The sequence below is a fragment of the Equus przewalskii genome, chromosome 11, assembly GCF_037783145.1.
Source record: "Equus przewalskii isolate Varuska chromosome 11, EquPr2, whole genome shotgun sequence".
NCBI lineage: Eukaryota > Metazoa > Chordata > Mammalia > Perissodactyla > Equidae > Equus > Equus przewalskii.
The window spans coordinates 8,314,147-8,333,992 of NC_091841.1; the positions used below are offsets into that span (position 1 = coordinate 8,314,147).

At 39.9% G+C, this 19,846-nt stretch overlaps 1 long non-coding RNA gene across 4 annotated transcripts in view; it reads right to left on the reverse strand.

Moving 5' to 3' along the window:
• The window catches only part of LOC139074454 (uncharacterized), a 106,061-nt gene that overhangs the window by 71,620 nt on the left and 14,595 nt on the right, over positions 1-19,846 (reverse strand). For all 4 annotated transcript variants that reach the window (XR_011524077.1, XR_011524075.1, XR_011524076.1 and 1 more), the window contains exons 2-3: positions 3,859-4,201; positions 1,389-1,458 (exon numbers count right to left, since the gene is read on the reverse strand). This is a non-coding gene — a long non-coding RNA (uncharacterized lncRNA). The remainder of the gene's footprint in view (positions 1-1,388; positions 1,459-3,858; positions 4,202-19,846) is intronic.

Sequence of the window (19,846 nt, forward strand, 5' to 3'; positions counted from 1 at the left end):
TGATCTCACTTGCAAGTTTTTCCGAGTCCAGCATGAGAGTCCCACGGAAATAGGTCTCCCTGGGGATATTCTCTCAGCAATGAAGTTGAAGAAACTGCCTCAGGTCCCTTATTTCCAAAGTAAGCTGCAGGGGCACCACAATAGCCCTAAGCACTCAGGCGTGAGTGTGGATATGTGTTTGGAGATGGAATTCTGCCAATATTTAGGCAGATAGATCTTTTTTAAAATTCCACATTCTATGTCCATTGGCTACTTGTCTTAAACTTTCCTTTCTCTTAGTTCATATTGCAAAATTCAGCAGCAGTTTTCTTAGGTTCTTCTCCTTTTTGTTGCTTACTGCCAGACCTGCCTGCTGCTATCTCTCCATTCATCTAACATTTCCCATTATGTAGCACTTACTGTATACCTGATAGTGCACCAAGGCTTTATTTGCAGTATCTTATTTAATCCACAAATCTATATAGCATTACATAATTTTTACTGATCATAAAAAGGCTCAGAGAGGATGAGTGGCTTGCGTAAGGTCATAAGAGTAAGAAATAACAGAGGTCAGGACTTAAGACTTTGTCTAACTGGCTCTAGAGCCAAGTTCTTGATGTGCTGTATCATCCTTTAACTCGTTCACCTGCTGATTGCATCTACCACATCCCTGAAGGCTCCTGAGCCCACTGCCTCCCTCTGTCAAGAGTGCCTATTTTCATGTCAGGAAATCATCATAGGAGATTTCCTATGATGCAAATGGTGCCACCTCTTGCTCAACATCCCATAAGCTATTCTGACCACAAAGTCCAGGGACTGCATTCAAATGCCTCCTGTCTTTCTAATGCCCACTACTCTCCCATGAGACCACTACAAATAGGTGCTCCAGTTGGAGTGTGGATCATTGAGTTGTCAGGAGTTCCTGTCTGGAGTCAGTCACCTCTGAATTAGAATGGCAATGCCACCATTTACTAACAGGGCTTTAGGCAGGTTCCTTTATCTCACTATCTCAGTTTCCTCACATGTAAAAGGGAAAAATCACAGTGCCCCACTTCCCATGGGATGGGCTGGATGATTAAAGGAAACAATACAGATGAGCTTGGTTGGGACAGTATCTGACACTAAAGTTTAGTAGATTGGACTGAGGTATGTTGGAATTGGGGATACGGGTCAACATTTTTATACAAAGCAAATCAGATGTGCAGAACAAAACATTAGTTTGCTTCCTTTTTGGATATTAAGTAGCTTCATCTCAGGTGACCCCATGCCATTAATGATCGGGGAAGTCATAGAGTGGAGGAGTTTCTGTCCCCTCTGATCTCTTCTCTCTAATCTCCACAAGAACAGCCTCTAGTTCCCTTCCTTTTATGTAGAAATTACCTGTACATGATACCTTCCTTCATCCTTACCTGTGGACGTTGCTGTTCCAGGCAATTCCTCCCCTCTTCTCTCATGTGTCACTAACTCTTATGGCTTAGCCTAAATAGCAGACAGGATACAGGGAGAGAAGGAGACTGATCAATAAGGCTATCAAGGGCAAAGAGTACTTTATAAGCAAACTCCTTAATTTAAGAAAGTCCACACACAACAGATACGAGATCCATTTCATATTTGTCAATTTTGCAAAATTACAAAGTCTGGGTAACACCAGCATTACGGAAGATGTGGGAAAACGGAAACACCCTCACATAGCTGAAAAAAGTACAAGTTGGTATAATCACCTTGAAGAGCAACTTTCCACCATGTAATTCCAATCCACCTCTTCTCCACCTCTGTTTGAGAATCACTGATCTTCAATACTTAGACTGTTCCTAGAGCTATTCTATAATTGTCCATATGTAAAAGTTCTACTCTTCACTATCTCACAATGCTTATCCATTGGAACCCAATCTATTATCCAGTGTAACCTAATAGATAATCCAAAATTCAATCTAAAATTGGATTACAAATGTAATCCAAAATTACACTTAATTTTTAAACTTTAATTCACTAGAAGTTTGATGTTTAATTTTTAAATTTAAGAATGATTAGCCTTTTAGAAATAACTTCTAATACATGTTAATGAGGATTCAAAATAGATTAATTTTTTAATACAATGCCTACATTTTCTCATAAAATCATATACCATGGCTTATAAGAGACTCTTGACATTTGAACAAGTTCTCAAATAACCCTTCTCTTTGGGTCTTTGCTAATTGTTAGTGTTACAGGCAGAGTGATAACTTCAACATAGTCATGACTTGCTATATTTTGTAAAACAGAGTCGATGAAGTGGATTCTGGCAGAAGAGTTAGTCTCTCATCACCCTCTCTCAGACTCAGGGGAACTGGGCAGTAGAGTTATCATTTAATAGAAAATGACAAAATGAGCAACATTAAATACACTTTTTCACCCAGGCAGTATAGCATAATGTTTAAGAGAGTGAGCTCTGGAGTCAGACAGCCTGAGTTCAAATGCTGACTACACCAATTACTAGCTGTGTGACCCTGGATAAATTACTTAACTTCCCTGTGCTTCAGTATTTCAAAAAGGAAATATTAAGGGTAACTGCCTCACAGAATCTTTTTTTTTTTCGGAAGTATATCATATTTTGAATTCCTCACAGAATCTTTAACATTTAATCAAGACAACCATAAAAAGCACTTAGAGTATTGGCTGATTCTCAATATATGGTAGCTATTTTTACTATCATATCTTCTTCCTGATATTTTTCTGAGGACAGGGGCTGCTTATGAAGCAAGCTGGCCTCAAATCAGACCCCACAGAAGTGAAAGAACTGAATACTTTTCGAAAATCTTCAGGAAATACATAGTTGCATTTAAGTGGGCACACTGAGCCATTTGAATGACTGATTTCATTGATACACGTCATGTTCATTAATATACTGGCAATTGAAGTCTAGTGAAGGCAAAGTTCTAGAACACGGTCCCAGTTTGAAAAATTCTAGGCAAATGGTCGCAGGACTCTGAAGGTGGTCAAAGTAGAAAGAACACTGGACTGAGAGCTCAAAAGACAATATTCTTGTTCTAGCTCTACTGTTACCTTCTGAATGCCCTTGAGTAAACTGTTTCATCTCTTGGAATCTCAGCAGTCTCATCTAGGACATGAGAATAATAATAATCCATGTACTACATATTGTGCATGTATGTACATGTTTGCATAATTGCCTGCTGTACAGATAAAAGGGGTATTGTGTGAAAAAACTTAGTACATTGTAAAACGCTGTGCAAATTTGAGTTATTCATTATTACCACTCTTAGAATCTTTCTTTTTCTGAGTTGCCCCCTAAAAAAGTCAGAAGCAAGGATTTATTATGTGTGCATAGTTTATTTGGAAACATTATCCCTGGGAGCAGGAAGTAGTAAGGGACAAGGACAGTGAAATAGAATAAAAAGGAAAATCAACACTAGGATGTGTTATGAGTTGGCCACCACTATGGGCTGCTGGTTACTGGATTCCCCAGAACCTTCTGAACAGCTACCAAAGTGCATCTCAGAACCACCCACCAGGAAAATAAAGGGGAAGCATTTTATTTATCAGTTTCTGTCTCCCATTGCTCACAAGAGCACCACAGGGCATTGACGCCTTTGCTTTTGAAGACTGCATCTATTCCCATAGGTGGCTGCCATCATGATGTCAGAGAGGTCCATGGTGAGAAGTGAGAGAGGGGAGCACTCAGGTTGCCTCTGCATGAAGCTGGTCTAAGTCTGCACAGAACTGGGTGCCAAACAGTGGCTGGAATAAAAGGCTTGAGATGATTTGAAGGGGGATGTCCTGCAGAGCCCTACTGAAGGATTGCAACCTTTATTATCCCTCTCTTGGGATGACAAAGAAAGGCAAGCACAATCATTACAGTTGGAGAGCAGAGCTCTAAATTACCTTTTTTCTCGTGTCTTGCAGTCAAACAGATGGTCACCTGATCCCATTTTGCCAAACTTCTGGTACCCTTCCTCACTCCTTTCTCTTCCCACTGCCCCATCCTACAGCTACAAGATGTAGCTTTAACGCAAAATCTACACTTCAAAGAGTTTTCAAGACAGCTCAAGGCTGGCTGGCTTTTTTTCTTTCTTTTTCTTTCTTTTTCTTATTTTTGCGGAATGAAGTGAAAAAATATAATTGGACTGCTTGATGACTGCGTGGGCACAATTTCTTGTCTTCCCAACTGTGGTAGGGAGGTTATTCAGCCATTTTGAACCGCCATTCTGATGCAGTCAGTCCTGATCTGTAATCAGATAAAGATGCACAAATTAGCATTTGGATAGTTCTGTTAGCCACATTTGAGAAAAAATCTCAATGGACACTGTTGTACAGAGGGAAAAAAGCATCAAATGCCTTCAGTGTCAAATATGCAGGATTCCTTTTTGCACATGCAGCTGAGTGATCTTAACCCTGCTAAGCCTATATTTTCTCAGAGTAAAAAGGGAATATTAAAACATAACACAAACATAGCGAAGACTAGAAATTAGAAGTGACATGTGTTCTTACCTAAAACAATGCCTAGAAAATAGGAAGCATTCAATAAATAGCTCTTATTATTATCACTATCAACATCAACAGTATTATTGTTATCAATTTCTGATGCTTCTTACAGAAAACTCTCCAAATTTGAAAGCAGTGGCAAGCCAGAGAGAGATGTCTTATCTACCAGAGACACCCTCCAGCTCAGTGGTATGTTGGTCAGGCATACAAACTCAGTCTATTCAAGAAACATTTATTGAGCACCTTCTATGTGCAGGACCTGTACTGGGTGCTGTGGAGACAGCTATGGATGGTAAAAGTTCACAGTTTGATGGGCAGACACCCAGTCTCACCTCTACTATTGTTTACTTAATTTCAAGTTATGTAATTTACTTAATTACTTAAACAATTTTATTGTTTACTTAAAACATAATTTAATTTTCTTTAAATTTACCTTCTTTCAGCTATCTATTTCAGCTACATCCTAAGAATGATAATCACAAAATTTGAGTTTGGTATGATAGTTATACATTTTTCTAACACAGCTAGCGCCTGTTAATAAATAATGTTCAGCCTTGTGCTATGTTAAAAAGAGAGAGAGAGTCAGTTACGAAAACCACATATTTGGAAATATTAACCTAGTACATTGCCAAGCACACAAACTTGCCAATTGAAGAAACAGGTGAATAAATGAACAGGTATGTCAATCAATCACCCCTGAGCTCAACTCTCATAGGAACCCAGCTGGGAGATGGAGGTCTCAGATGGACTTCTGAAAACTTCTTCATGAGCTAATTAATTATCACTAATCGAATGAGCCAATTAATCAATCCATCCTGTGCCTAGATCTGGATCAAGTGGAAAGAAAAGACGGAACTGGCTTCTGAAATTCCTGACTTGGTCACACGGACAAAGCGTGTTTTAAAAGAGAGGACATTTGTAAGCCCCGGGCAGCAGTTGAAGGGCATCTTCTGTGGCTGCCTTTAGAGTTGCATGAACATCCTTCCCCTCACGGTCCATTAGCTTCCAGGAAACAAGTGAAGGGTCTAGCAACTGTCTTTCACTTGATCTTTGCCTCCCTCAAAGGAAGAAAAGTGCTTTTAGGCTGAGCTCTAATGGAACTGGAATCCATCTCAGGTTGGGTCATTTTAGTTAATACCCCTCAACCCTCCCAAATCCAACACTGCCTGAGCTCTCGGCTGAGCACTCACATGGGAGGAGGGGGCTGCAGTAAGGAATAAAGAAGCAGTCCAGATTTATTTCTTCCCGCACAACACATTCCATGTCTTACATACCGCAAGTCTCAGTGTTAAATTAAAATAGCTTTATTTCTCTTTTGCTCACAGTGTGTGTTCACTAGTTAGGGCCAGACCTGAAAGCTATAATGCTCTGGTACAGTGGAAATATCATGACTGTTAGAATTAGAAGAACTCCAAATTTTAATCCACACTTGGCCACTTACTCCCTGTGAGATTGGGTACACAATGAACCTGCGTGAACTTCAATTTTACCTCTGTGAAAAGAGCACAACAGAATATGATCACCCAAGCTGTTTCACCATGAAAACCCAACATTGGGGATTTTTCTTCCTTTATTTTTGTATCATTAATAGTGGCACAGCCCAGACAAAAGGACAGTCCACTCCCTCCCTAATTTCCCCCTACCCCCTCCAGAAGGAAATAAATATTTTTCCTCTAGGAGGGATGGGAACAGCCCTAGGCTGTTTTTTGGGTTTTTGTTTTTTTTTTAAGGTTGAGGCAGTTTCTTCCCCAGGTGCTAGTGATTTAGAAGGTTCACAATTGTGCATGAAGTTGGAAGAGAGAGAGTGTGTACGTGTTTCCTGTTGGGGAATAGTGAGGACCTGGAGGGAGGTGAGAGATGGAACACACTCAATCTGGGATGGTTTGCTGTAGCTTGATCTGATACTGGAGAGTTTTCCAGAAAGCCTCTTCTCCCTTCCCACTTCCCATCCCGATACATATGCAAAGGATGTGATCCGAGAGCCCAGGAGCCATGTTGGACTGATGTCTTTATCAGGCAACTGCCCCACTTTTACTCAACAGGGAAGTTCTTACTGTGTGCACATGAGTCCTATCATCAAAGCCAGTCTCTAGGAGGAGGAAACTTTGTGTCAGCTGTAGGAGGTGACCATCCAACAGGAATGATGGATAACCATTTACACAAGGATTTATTCTGTTGGTGTCCACACATCCTACTCAGGGAGGTGGTTCCCTACAAAGTTCTAACACAGCCAACTACATTAGGAAGGAAAACTCACCTTAGTCATGAGAACGGTTAGTAAACATTCCTGCCACATGAGAATAATGCCCCCTTACCGTAAAAGGGTCTTTTCAAGGTTTCAATGAGCTAATGAACAAAGAGCACAGGATCTGTTTGACTGTTCACATCGTCTTCCTTTATCTGTACATTACCTACCCTAAGTTTTGCCATGGCCAAGGAAACTATTAAATTAACAGACCTACTCTCCAATATTTGTGATGCCATCTATAATTAAACCAATACATTTTCTCTTCGAGTTGGAGAGACGCCAACCCCAGTAATCCCAGGAGTGAAACTCCAACATAGTTTGCTTACAAAGTAGAAAAGGAAGTATACCCAAAGAAATTTTTATTCCATTTTCTTATTCTCTTATTAAGATATATTAGCAACACTTGGAACTGTGTTGGTGTTAGCACCAAGAGCATCCTTAAGGAGGGAAAATGGTGCTATGTTTAAATATTCACTGAAATCTCCTGAACTTACCCTTGACTCTCTTCACTGTGAAGGAGATGGTGGAAGTGTAGGAGTGTGGGGGATGGCTCAAATGAGAAAAATTGTACAGTAGACTCTGGACATTTCCAGATTTAATATTTTAGGGCAATACAGAAGGTCCAGCATGTGGAACAACTCTTAAGGCCATTCAGCAGCAATTTAAATCATGGGTAACAAAGCTGGTGTTCTGAACCAAGTTATTTAGTGGACCAAGTGGTGAGGTTTATCGATCATCTCACCTCTGAATCTTAAGGCCACCACTTCTTCCCTGTATTCGGTGACTCTCATGGAACACAATGCTTGGTGACGAGAGAGCCAACTTCCAGTGCTGATGTTGGAAATAGAGAGGGCTAAGAGAGCCATGACTTAGTCAGAAAATAATTAAAGAGTAGAAAAAGCCGGTATCAATTTCAAACCAGAAGCTCAGGTATGCCAGAAATAAGATTTTGAACTTAATTTCTATTTCAACCTCCCATTCCAATTAGTGGTAAAAACTTAATGAAAATATTTTGGATATATTGGGTTAAATACAAATATATTATTAAAATTAATTTCGCCTTTCTCTTTTTATATTTTTTAATGTGGCTGCTAGAAAACTTAAAATTATGCATGTGACACACATTACAATTTCATTGAATAGTGCTAGTCTGTATTATTTGGAATACTTTGTTGCTAGAGTACTCAAGTGAATTATTCAGTGAGCTTTAAAAACTGGCAAATTGCAAGATGTTTTCGTATACGTCAAAGTTAAAAAAAAAAAAACAATCTCAGCCAGTTTTGGATACGCCCCACACGCCCCTCCTCAACACATACACAGCTTCTTCTCTAGCAATTTTGTCTAGGTTCCATAAGGTTTTCATAGTGCTAAGGCTTTGGAGCAAGAAGGCAACCAGTCTTGGGTTGTCATACAGTCATACAGCACTCACTGTGACCATCCCTCATTCCACGTGGTCCTCAGCTCTTAATCCGGTGAGCTGCTGCCAGGTTATAAACATTTGACGGCGCCTTTAAGCCCCTCTTTGTGTTACATCTATGCTATGACTGTCACACAGGAAATATTCCTATGGGTAAATTGTAAGACTAGTTAAAGCCCAGCTATCTTCTAGACAAATTATACAACTACTCGCTCTCATGACATGCTGAGGTCTTGCCCTCTCTTTGGGTTCTACTCAGAAAAGCGTAGTATGATTGGCCCAATTCTTCAAGTCCCGCTACAGTCACACCTTTTACAGTGTGACTTTGCGGTTCTTCCCATTGATTGCGTGTCTCTGTCCTTTGATTATGATTTGATCACATGACATTCCTTGAATAATTGAATGAGATTAAAGGGACAGTGTGCCAGTTCCAAGCGTAGGCTTTAAGAGGCTTTGCATGTTTCTTTCACTCTCTTGCATCTCTATTACAGCCCTTAGAAGAATATACCCAGGCTAGACACTGGCCTGAGGAGGATAAGAAACATGTGGAGCAGAGCCAAGCTTCTCACGTGAATCCAGGCTAGGTCATGTGATCTCCAGCCAACACCCAGACATGTGAGTAAACAAGCCCAGCTGAGATCAGCAGAACCAGCAAGCTAAGACAAATCACTTTCAACTGGTTCCCAGCCAATCCACAGATGCAGGAGTTAATTAAATGCTCATTGTGTGGGGTACTTTGTTATGCAACAATTGTTAACCAATATAATACCACAATTCTTCTCTCTGGACAGAGCTCCAAACTTACCTACAGGATATTTTTGTCCCCAAAGCGTGGACTAGGTGAAGAGCCCAAAGAAAATACCCTTTTCCAAATTTTCCTCTATCCTCTCCAGCTCTCTTCCTCTCTCCAATTCCAGAGGTCTTGTTCAGACTATGGCTAGAAGTTTTGCCCTCACTCATTATTTAGTCCCCTTGAGACCTAGATTCTTTGTTTTAACTGCATTCTGTTGTGTCAGCCCTTTACTAAGGCAGTAAGCATGAAATGCCCTATCTGAATGAATGCGGGAGGGGGGCTAGGAGTATAAGGAATGGACATGAAGGGGGAAATCTCCCTTAATATTTCAAAATAGTATCCAACCATGTTTTTTATGGTCAAATTTGCCAACATGGGACTTTTATAATGACTTAAAACTCTCAAAGTGACAATGTATACTGAACTCCTGAAGAGATGGCCCAACTGTCACACCAGACAGATTTGGAGCTCTCTCATAAAAACATAGATCCCCCCTTCCACAGGCAGAATAGGAGAGAGCAGACAAAGCTTAATTTGAGAAATATTGGAGGGATCTTCATCAGAAATGTCATCTTGCTTGCCTATATTTGAAACCTGAAATTTCTTGATTAGACTTTCATCTTTTTGCATCTCTACTATATGTTTTACTATAAGAGTCTCAGGGTGATGATAACGTCTCAAGTCTTTAGCAGGAATTAATTCCCACTTGAGTACCGGAAAGAGCATCATCTGAGGTCAAGAGACCTGGTCCAAGGTCTGCTACTGACCAGCTAGGCGATGGATTTGAAGTCAGTCCATCTTTGAGCCTCAGATTCTCTATCTATAAATAAAGAGTCTGGACTGCTGCTCCTTATAACTCTAAAACACCATCTAGTCCTAAATACTGTGCTTTATAAGACCACTCATAGAGCAATGCCTTTGAGAGAAGAAAGTGGGATAGATTGAAAAGAGGATGGGGCTGGAGTGAGTATGAGCAAGAGAAGGCAGGATTCAGGGAGGCTTTGCAAAAATGCAGGCTGGAGGGCCTCCACATTCAAGCTCTGCCAATTTCCTAATTTTGTCGCTGCCTGCTTCACCTCTCCCTGCTCCATCCCCTTGTCTCCAGCTGCAAAAACAGGTGTACAATCAGGAGACCCAGATGGATGTGTTGACATGTGCCACCATTCTGATGGCAGCACCAACTCCCCTGCTCTCACCTTTTCACCGCACCCTGGCCACTCTCCATCCTTCGTGGCCTCTACATCATCTTTATGTGCTCAGGTACTAAAAACCAGGAAGTTATTAAAGCCTAGGTCTGGCAATTCCCCTGAACTTGACAGGTCATTAAGAAGATTCATTCTAAATACATTCAGATCAGCTCTGGCACCTTCCCCAGACCTGAAAGATAGGCTCTAGTCACACCAGACAGAGGAAAGCTAGCTCTGTCATATCAGTCCCTCTTTGCCTCTAAGACTGTCAGGGACTCCTGTAGGGTTTCTTTAGCATACAATTCCAGAGTAAGAACTGGAACTGTAAATCCTGGTAGCCAGTTGTCTCATCATGCAGCACCTCTGAGTGAAAAGACAGGTTTGAGTTATTTGCATTTGCATACGGTTTGCTTATTTTTTACACATAATTGACGTTAATTTGTTGTCAGTTCTTTGTCACTTCTCAAATTGATGTTTTAGTACTATTTTTTCTTTGAGAATGTGTGTCTTGATTTTATTTCTTATAGTCTGTATATTATAAATGACCATAAATCCCCTTACATCAAATATAAAGAGTAGAAGTCAGGAAGACAAACAAAGCCAATAGATTTTTAAAATCACTTATTCCAGTGGTGTTCTGCCTGGTGTATATACACAGCACTCAGTATTTTTTGAATATTTTTTGAATGAATGAATGAACAAACCCTTACTCTGAATGAGATCTTAGCTAGAGGTTTGTATCAATCAGTTGCTGTTGCATTATAATCAACCAAAACCATATCAGTGTCATACAGTAATGTGTGGATTATTAATATGTGTCTGGCTATGCCTCACATGTCTCATGCTGGGGCACAGGCTGGAGGAACAGCAGCTACTTGGGGCATATTCTTCCCATGACTGAAATCTCTCAGCGGGGCTTGTAGAAAGAGGAATATCTCTTTAAGGCCAAGGCTTAAAAAAGGCACCTGTCACTTCTACTCACATTCCATTGGCCAAACCAAATTGTATAACCAAGCCCAACATCAATGTGGGAAGTTTTCTTCTCCCCTGAAGGCAGAGGTGGGAAGGGAATGAATATTTGCCCCCAAAGATAATCTAATCTATCAGAGACTCCAAATATAAAATAGGAACAATGATAGTTACCTTGGTTGAGGGTTGGGACAAGCCAGCCCAGAATCTTCTACGATGGTTCCTGGGGCACTTAATCAGAAACTAAAACCCTACAGGACATAATTGTAAAATAAAAGCAAGTACTTATATTTGCCCTAGCTATGATACCACAGTACCGGCTTCATGAATGGGAAGGAAATTCTAGGCTGAGAGAACAGGATAAACAAAAGACAGTGTTTTTTTCAACATTTTAACCCCAACACCAAGTACCATCCTTAGCACATTTTAGGTGCTCGTTAATTAATGTCTGACAAAAATGAATAAAAATCATAGTGAAGACACAGACTCAACCTAGCTGAATGGAACAGTGTGTAAAATTTTCAGCTGGGTTGCCAGTTTAAATTTAGCATCAAACACCCTTGGTACTTCACCTCAAAGGCTGTCAATAAAGTCAATGTAACCAGGACTCTGACGATTCAGGGAGACTGAATCTTGCACAGGAACCACGACCTTGAAGGCAAGAACCTCCACTTGGTTTGTTGGGGAAGAGCAGAGCCAGTTTCCAGGATCCTAAAATACACTGAGAAATTGCTGAAGAGATATTGAGGCACAAGTGTGAAGTATAAACATACCCATTATGCATTTCATCCTTATGGAGCGACTGACCCAGATCCAAAACCTTAGTCCAATTATTCAGCCATTCCAGATCTTGCCTTTTGACCTCAGGGCCCGTGGGCTGGCTGACCTACTTTCCAAACTGCTTAGCAACTGCTCAGGAGAGTATTCATGGCAGCAGACCGAGGGCCATAAACTTCATGACCGGTTCATTCTTCCTAAATATAATCACCAGTAGCAATGAGGCTGGCTATATTTATTACTGTAGAGATGATTTCCAGGTAAGAGAAGCCATTGCTGTAGAATTTTCCTCCCAATTGCACCAATACAGCCTTAAAAATCTGGACTATTTCCCCGCATCCAAATGGGGCCACTTATAGTTTATCATCCGCTGATAGGAGAAGTTATCTGCACAGCTGTGGATCCACATTAGTTATGCTCTGAGCAGGACAACACTGTAAATTATTTGCAATATGCTGGAACTCAACACAGACTGAGTTTATAAATATGATATTGAACTCTTAAGAGCGAGTTGCTGGCCTTCTACAAAGCCATTAATTTTTAAAGTGGTTTGGAAGTCCAAAGGAGCAGCTAGGGGTAGGTGCCAGCTCCCAAAAACAGATGGCACTGGCTTTTCTAAAAGCAACAAGACCCTGCGATCAAATAGGAAGATCAGGACCTGGATACCTTTTGGAAATCTATTTCAAAGCCCTGAATAATGAGTAAGATTCACACTCCTTCTTCACAGGGTTCCCTGGCCACCCACCCAGTCCAGAGTCTGCAGTTCTTCTGAACTGTTATTTTTCTTGCTGCACGCTGTCCTCATTTTAAAACTAATCATATACAACTCTGTATTATATATAGTATGCCATTTCTCTTATTTATATCGTACTATTTTCCCTGACTAAATATTAAAATACTAAATGACTAAAATACTTCTGCTTACTATAAAATCTTCTAGAAATATATTACACAGAAAGAAAAGTCCCCCATAATTTGACTGCACGGAGGTAACCAATGTTAACCATTTGGTTCAGAGTTCTTCAGATATTATTTCTGGCCCACGAATTGGCATGTGTGTATTTTTTTTAAACAGAAATTCTACCATTCATACTATGTTACAACTTTCTTTTTTCATGTTTCCCCAACATACGTCATAAATTCCTTGAAGGCAGGGATCTTAGCTCAATAAATTATTTATTCCACACTTATTAAATACTATATTTTAGATGCTACCAGATATAAAAATGAATAAAGCAAAAGGCCTCAGATTGAAGGAGCTTACTTATCTGGCAAGAAAAAACAACATGAAAAACAAGTGTTATAAAACCATGTGACATGGGCTGTAACACAGGTTTATGTAAAGTGCCATGAAGAAGCCTTTAAGTCAGCCTGCAAGAAGAAAGGACACAGTCCATCTGACTAACTCAACCCGCTACAAAGAGACTCGTTTGGATCAGGGCTCAGTTCCACATGCCCATACCTCGAAAATATTGGTTCTAAATTATTTCCTGGAATCTATTGCTGTGCAGTGCATTAAAACTCTTGCTCTCTCCCTCTTAGCTGACCACACAGACATGAAAATGTCATATATTGCTACACATATGAATCTAACTTTGAGGATCTCTGCACTCTATCCATAGGATTCCAGGATTCTGAATATGAATCTGTTTTAACAGGATTACTGAAACCACCTCCTATACTTCCCTGCCACCAGTGCCACTATCCAACCCTCCCTTGATGTACAATCTGGTCAAGTTCCTCTGCATCTCTAAGCCCTGGTTTTCTCCCCTTAAAGTAAGAATAATCATGCCACCTCAAACACTAAGAGAAAAATATATACTCTCCTCAATTCTGATGATTAAATGAGATCATATTTACGACAGCTCTCAGCTTTTATAGTGTCTATTCAGTAACTGTTAAGGTAATGGCTGCATAAAACAAGCGGGACCCAGGGAATGTAATCAACCACTTTATTTTATTTTTTTATTCCAATATCTCTTTTGAATGTTCTGGATAAAATTTCAAGTAGACCTCAAGACATTTCTGCTCACTCCAGGGAGTCCCAGGATTACGTTAAGCTGTAAACATGGTCACAGCCTCAACTCAATAATTCTAATGTCCAGTCCTGTGGAATATTCCAAACTCCAAACCCAACTTAAGAATATATCTCCCCTTGGTCAGCTAAAGCCTGCTGCAAACTAGCCACTTTCAGTGACAAAGGGACTGTGGTCTTTCTTATTACCTTCTCCATTATGCACTTCCATCCTATCTCTCCTTCTTGATAATCAAGGTTTCTGACTCCAGCACAATGGTGCTGGGGGGTTGGGAGGTAGAGGGTGGAAGCAGGGCAGCTAGGAGATGTTAGGGGGCTAGGAATGTTCTTACATGACTGGCATGCACCCCAGATGGTTCTGTGCTCTCTGAGTCTGGCATGTGTTTAAAGCTGACTTTCTCTCATGGGCCCTTTTCATTCCTTCTTCAGAGACCCTCAACATCACCTTGACCTGAGCCACAGTTCTTACCTTAGCACTATTGACATTTGGGCCCAAACAATTCCTTGTTGTGGAGAACTTTCCTATGCATTCATTGATGTTTACCAGGATCCTTGCCCTCTCCCTAATAGAAGCCAGTACCATCTTCCCCAGTTGTAACCAAAAATGTCTCCAGACATTGCTCATTGTCTCCTGGAGAGAAAAATTGCCCCTGGTTGAGAACCAATTACCTGAGCAAATATATTCCATTTCAGCAGTCACTTCTTCCATATGCTATCCCATGAATCCAACATCCACTTCCAGTTTCCTTTCTATTGAAGTACAGTTGTCCTCTACGGGGCCCCTTTTGACTAGATCTAAGATGATCGATATCTTGGCTTTCCTGCATGTGTCCACATCCAGTCCATGGGGCAAAAACACTCTAAAATGTTTTTTCTTTAAAAACTTTGGGATTCAGAGTGACATCAGCATCACAGCAGAGTGAGCACTTCCCCTAGACTCTGTCCCCTAAGATGCAACAAAAAGGATATTCATAAACCAATAGAGGACATTCACACAACATAAAAGACATCTGAGAGACCCACGCGGCCATATATCTGAAGGTGAAGGTGCTGGACCTCCTGGAGGAGGTGGAAGGAGGTAAGGGGAGCTCGTCTCCCTCCCCCAACAGCAGAGACCCAGGGTGTGGGACCATGTGTAGCTCTGAGAGGAGAAGGGGAAGGGGTGGCCCTCTACAGGAACACCTTCACCTTCCAAATTCCCCTATAGCCCATGGGAAAACCTGGCAAAGAGGTAGCTAAGCCTTTGTGGATGTGTCTTCATCAAGCCAGCACACCAAGAGCGCAGATAGCAAGGGTAGAACGACAATGCCCCTGGGATTTCAATAGCAAAGAAAGTGCCCCTCCCCCTGCACAGTGCTCCAGCTCAGTCAGTTGGCCAGAGTGCCTGCCCAGACAATAGAAAAGCAGGAGCTGTGAGCAAGTGAGCCGTGGATCATTGTTGGCTCAGAATACACAGCTCCTGCCCCCCACCAAGTGGCAGCAGGTGGAAGCTGCACCAGTAACTATCACTAGGCAGAAGTACAACTCTGTGCCATCAAACAGTATGAAGAAATATATTAATACTCTAGACCAGAAGGAAACTGACAAGCACTCAGAAATCAATCCTGAAAGCACAGAAATTTACAATCTAAATGACAAAGAATTCCAAACAGCTATCATGAAAAAACTCAATGAGTTACAAGAAAATACAGATAGACAGTTCAATGAAATCAGGGAAAAAATTAGTGAACAAAGGGAATTCTTCACAAAAGAGATTGAAACTATAAAGAAAAACCAATGAGAAATGTTGGAGATGAAAAACACAATGGATGAGATAAAGAAAAATCCAGATTCCCTGAATAACAAAGCTGATATATGGAGGAGACAATTAGCAGTCAGAAGACAGAAATATAGAAATGCTTCAGGTGGAGGAGGAGACAGAAATAAAATAAAAAAGAAATGAAGAAATTCTCCAAGAAATATCTGACTCCATTAGGATATGCAACATAAGGATTACAGGTATTCCAGAGGGAGAAGAGAAGGAGAATGGAGGAGAAAGCTTGTTCAAAGAAATGATGGCTAAGAACTCCCCAAACCTGGGAAAGAGCTGGAAATACAAGTGATAGAAGCCAATAGATCTCCTAATTATGCTATTGTAAAAAGACCTTCTCCAAGGCTTATTGTAGTAAAGCTGGCAAAGATCAATGACAAAGAAAAAATATTAAGGGCAGCAAGGCAGAAGAAAATAACTTACAAAGCCCTATCAGGCTTTCAGCAGATTTCTCAGCAGAAACCTTACAGGTTAGGCGAGTGCAGAATGATGTATTCAAAATTCTCTAAGACAAAAACCTTCAGCCAAGAATACTCTATCCAGTGAAAATACCCTTCAGATATGATGGAGAAATAAAAACTTTTCAGATAAACAAAAGCTAAGGGAGTTCATTGCCATTAGATGCCGCAACCCCCACTTACAGGAAATGATCAAGAAGGCACTCATACCAGAAAACAAAAAGAAAAAGATTGCAAAGCCTTGAGCAAGGAGATAAATAGGTAGACAAAATCAAAATTGCAGGCCTCTATCAGAACAGATTAGCAAATACTTAATTCTAACATTAAAGAGAAAGGGAAAGAAAACATCAAAAATAAGAATAGTCTCATCATTTCAACTACAAATTCCAAACAGATGATGGAATAAGTTGTGACAATAATAACTTAGAAGGGGAAGAGGAAAGGGATGGAATCACCTTAGTCTAAGGAAATAAGAGGCTATCAGAAAATGGACTATCTCAGATACGAGATCTTTTTATACAAACCTCATGGTAACCACTAAACAAATAATCAGAACAGAGTTACAAAGCATAAATAAAGAAAAAACTGAGAAAACCATCATAAAGAACTAACAAACTGAATTGGTAGTCCAAAATACATGGGACAAGAAACAAGAGAAATGCAGGAGAACCAGAAAATGATTGATAAAATGGCAGAATTAAGCCCTCCTCTGTCAATAATGACTCTAAATGTAAGTGGATTTAATTCTCCAATCAAAAGACACAGAGTGGCAGGTTGGATTCAAAAACAAGACCCAACAATATGCTGCCTCCAGGAAACACGTCTCAGCTGACAAACACAGGCTCAGAGTGAAGGGATGGAAGATGATACTCCAAGCTAATGACAAACAAAAGAAAGCAGGTGTTGCCATACATACGTCAGACAAAGCAGGCTTCAAGATAAAACAGGCAAAGAGAGACAAAGTGGGGCAGTAAAGAATGATGAAAGGGATGCTCCACCAAGAAGACGTATCACTTATAAATATTTATGCACCCAACACAGGAGCATCAAAGTACATAAAGAAACTATTAACAAACCTAAAAGGAGAGATTAACAATACAATAATAGTAGGGGACCGTATCACCCCACTTACATCAATGGATAGATCATCCAAACAGAACGTCAACAAGGAAATAGGGAACTAAATGAAAAACTAGACCAGGTGGAGTTAATAGACATATATAGAACACTCCACCCAAGATAGCAGAATACACATTCTTCTCAAGTGCATCTGGAACATTCTCAAGGATAGACCATATGTTGAGAAACAATGCAAGCCCCAATAAATTTTAGAAGATTGAAATCACATCAAGCATTTTTCAGATCATAATGCTGTGAAACTAGAAATCGACTACAAGAAAAAGCTGGGAAAGTGACAAATATGTAGAGACTAAACAGCATACTACTAAACAACCAATGGATCATTGAATAAATTAAGGGAGAAACCAAAAAATATATGGAGACAAATGAAAATCAAAATATACCATACCAACTTATATGGGATGCAGCGAAAGTGGTCCTAAGTGGGAAATTCATAGCAATACAGGCCCACCTTAACAAACAATAAAAATCCCAAATAAGCAATATTAAACTACATCTGACAGAATTAGAAAAAGAAGAGCAAACAAAACCCAAAGTCAGCAGAAGAAGGGAAATAATAAAAATCAGAGCATAAATAAATGAAATTGAACTCCCCTCCCCCCCTCAAAAAACAGTAGAAAGGATCAATGAAACAAAGAGCGAGTTCTCTGAGAAGATAAAATTGGCAAACCCTTAGCCAGACCCACTAAGAAAAGAAGAAAGAAAGCTCAGATAAATAAAATTAAGAATGAAAGAGGAGAAATTACAATGGATACCACAGAAATACAAAGGATTACAAGAGAATACTATGAAAAACTATATGCCAACAAATTGGACAATCTAGAAGAAGTGGATAAATTCTTAGACTCATACAACCTCCAAAAACTGAACTGAGAAGAAAGAGAGAATCTGAATAGACCAATCACAAGTAAAGAGACTGAAACAGTAATCAAAAACCTCTCAAAAAATAAAAATCAAGAACCAGAATGCTTCTCTGGAGAATACTACCAAACATCCACAGAAGATTTAATACCTATCCTTCTCAAGCTAATCCAAAAAATTGAGGAAGACAGAATACTTCCTAACACATTCTATGAGGCCAAAATCACCCTGATCCCAAAGCAAGACAAGGACAACACAAAGAAAGAAAATTACAGGCCAATATCACTGACAAACAAATGCAAAAATCCTCAATGAATCATTGGCAAACCAAATACAGCAATACATTAAAATGATCATACACCATAATCAAGTGGGATTTATATGAGGGATGCAGGGATGCTTCAATATCCTGAAATCAATCAATGTAACACATCACATTAACAAAATGAGGAATAAAATCCACATGATCATCTCAATATATGCGGAGAAAGCATTTGACAAGATTCAACATCCATTTTGATAAAAATTTTCAATAAAATGGATATACCTCAGCATAATAAAGGCCACATATGACAAACCCACAGGTGACGTCATTCTCAATGGGGAGAAACTGAAAGCCATCCCTCTGAGGATAGGAACAAGGCAAGGGTGCCACTCTTGCCACTCTTATGCAACATCGTACTGGAGGTTTTGGCCAGAGCAAGCAGGCAAGAAAAAGAAATAAAAGGAATCCAAATAAGCAATGAAGAAGTGAAACTCTCACTGTTTGCAGATGACATGATTCTATATACAGAAAACCCTAAAGATTCCATTGGAAAACTATTAGAAATAATCAAACTATACAGCAAAGTTGCAGGGTACAAAATCAATAAAAGAAAAATAAACAAGTGGGACTTCATCAGACTAAAGAGCTTCTGCAAGGCAAAGGAAACCAGGAACAAAACGAAAAGACAACCCACCACCTGGGAGAAAATACTTGCAAATCATATATGTGACAAGGTGTTAATCTCCCAAATATGTAAAGAACTTATACAACTCAACAACAACAAAACAAACAACCTGATCAAAAAATTGGCAGAAGATATAAACAGACATTTTTTCAAAGAAGATATTCAGATGGCCAACAGGCACATGAAAAGATGTTCAACATCACTAAGCATCAGGGAAATGCAAATCAAAACTACACTGAGATATCACCTTATATCCCAGAATGGCTATAATCCCTGAGACAAAAAACAACAAATGTTGGAGAGGCTGTGGAGAAAAGGGATCCCTCATTCACTGCTGGTGGGAATGCAAACTGGCGCAGCCACTATGGAAAACAGTATGGAGATTTCTCAAAAAACTAAAAATACAAATACCATATGACCCAGCTATCCCACTACTGGGAATTTATCCAAAGAACTTGAAACAACAATTCAAGGTGCCTTATGCACCCCTATGTTCCTTGCAGCATTATTCACAATAGCAAAGACTTGAAAGCAACCCAAGTGCCCACTGACTGATGATCGGATAAAGAAGACGTGGTATGTATACACAATGGAATACTACTGAGCCATAAAAAAGGCAAAATAGTCCCATTTGCAACAGCATGGACAGACCTTGAGGGTGTTATGTTAAGCAAAATAAGCCAGACAGAGAAAGACAAACACCATATGATCTCACTCATATGTGGAAGATAAACAGACAGACA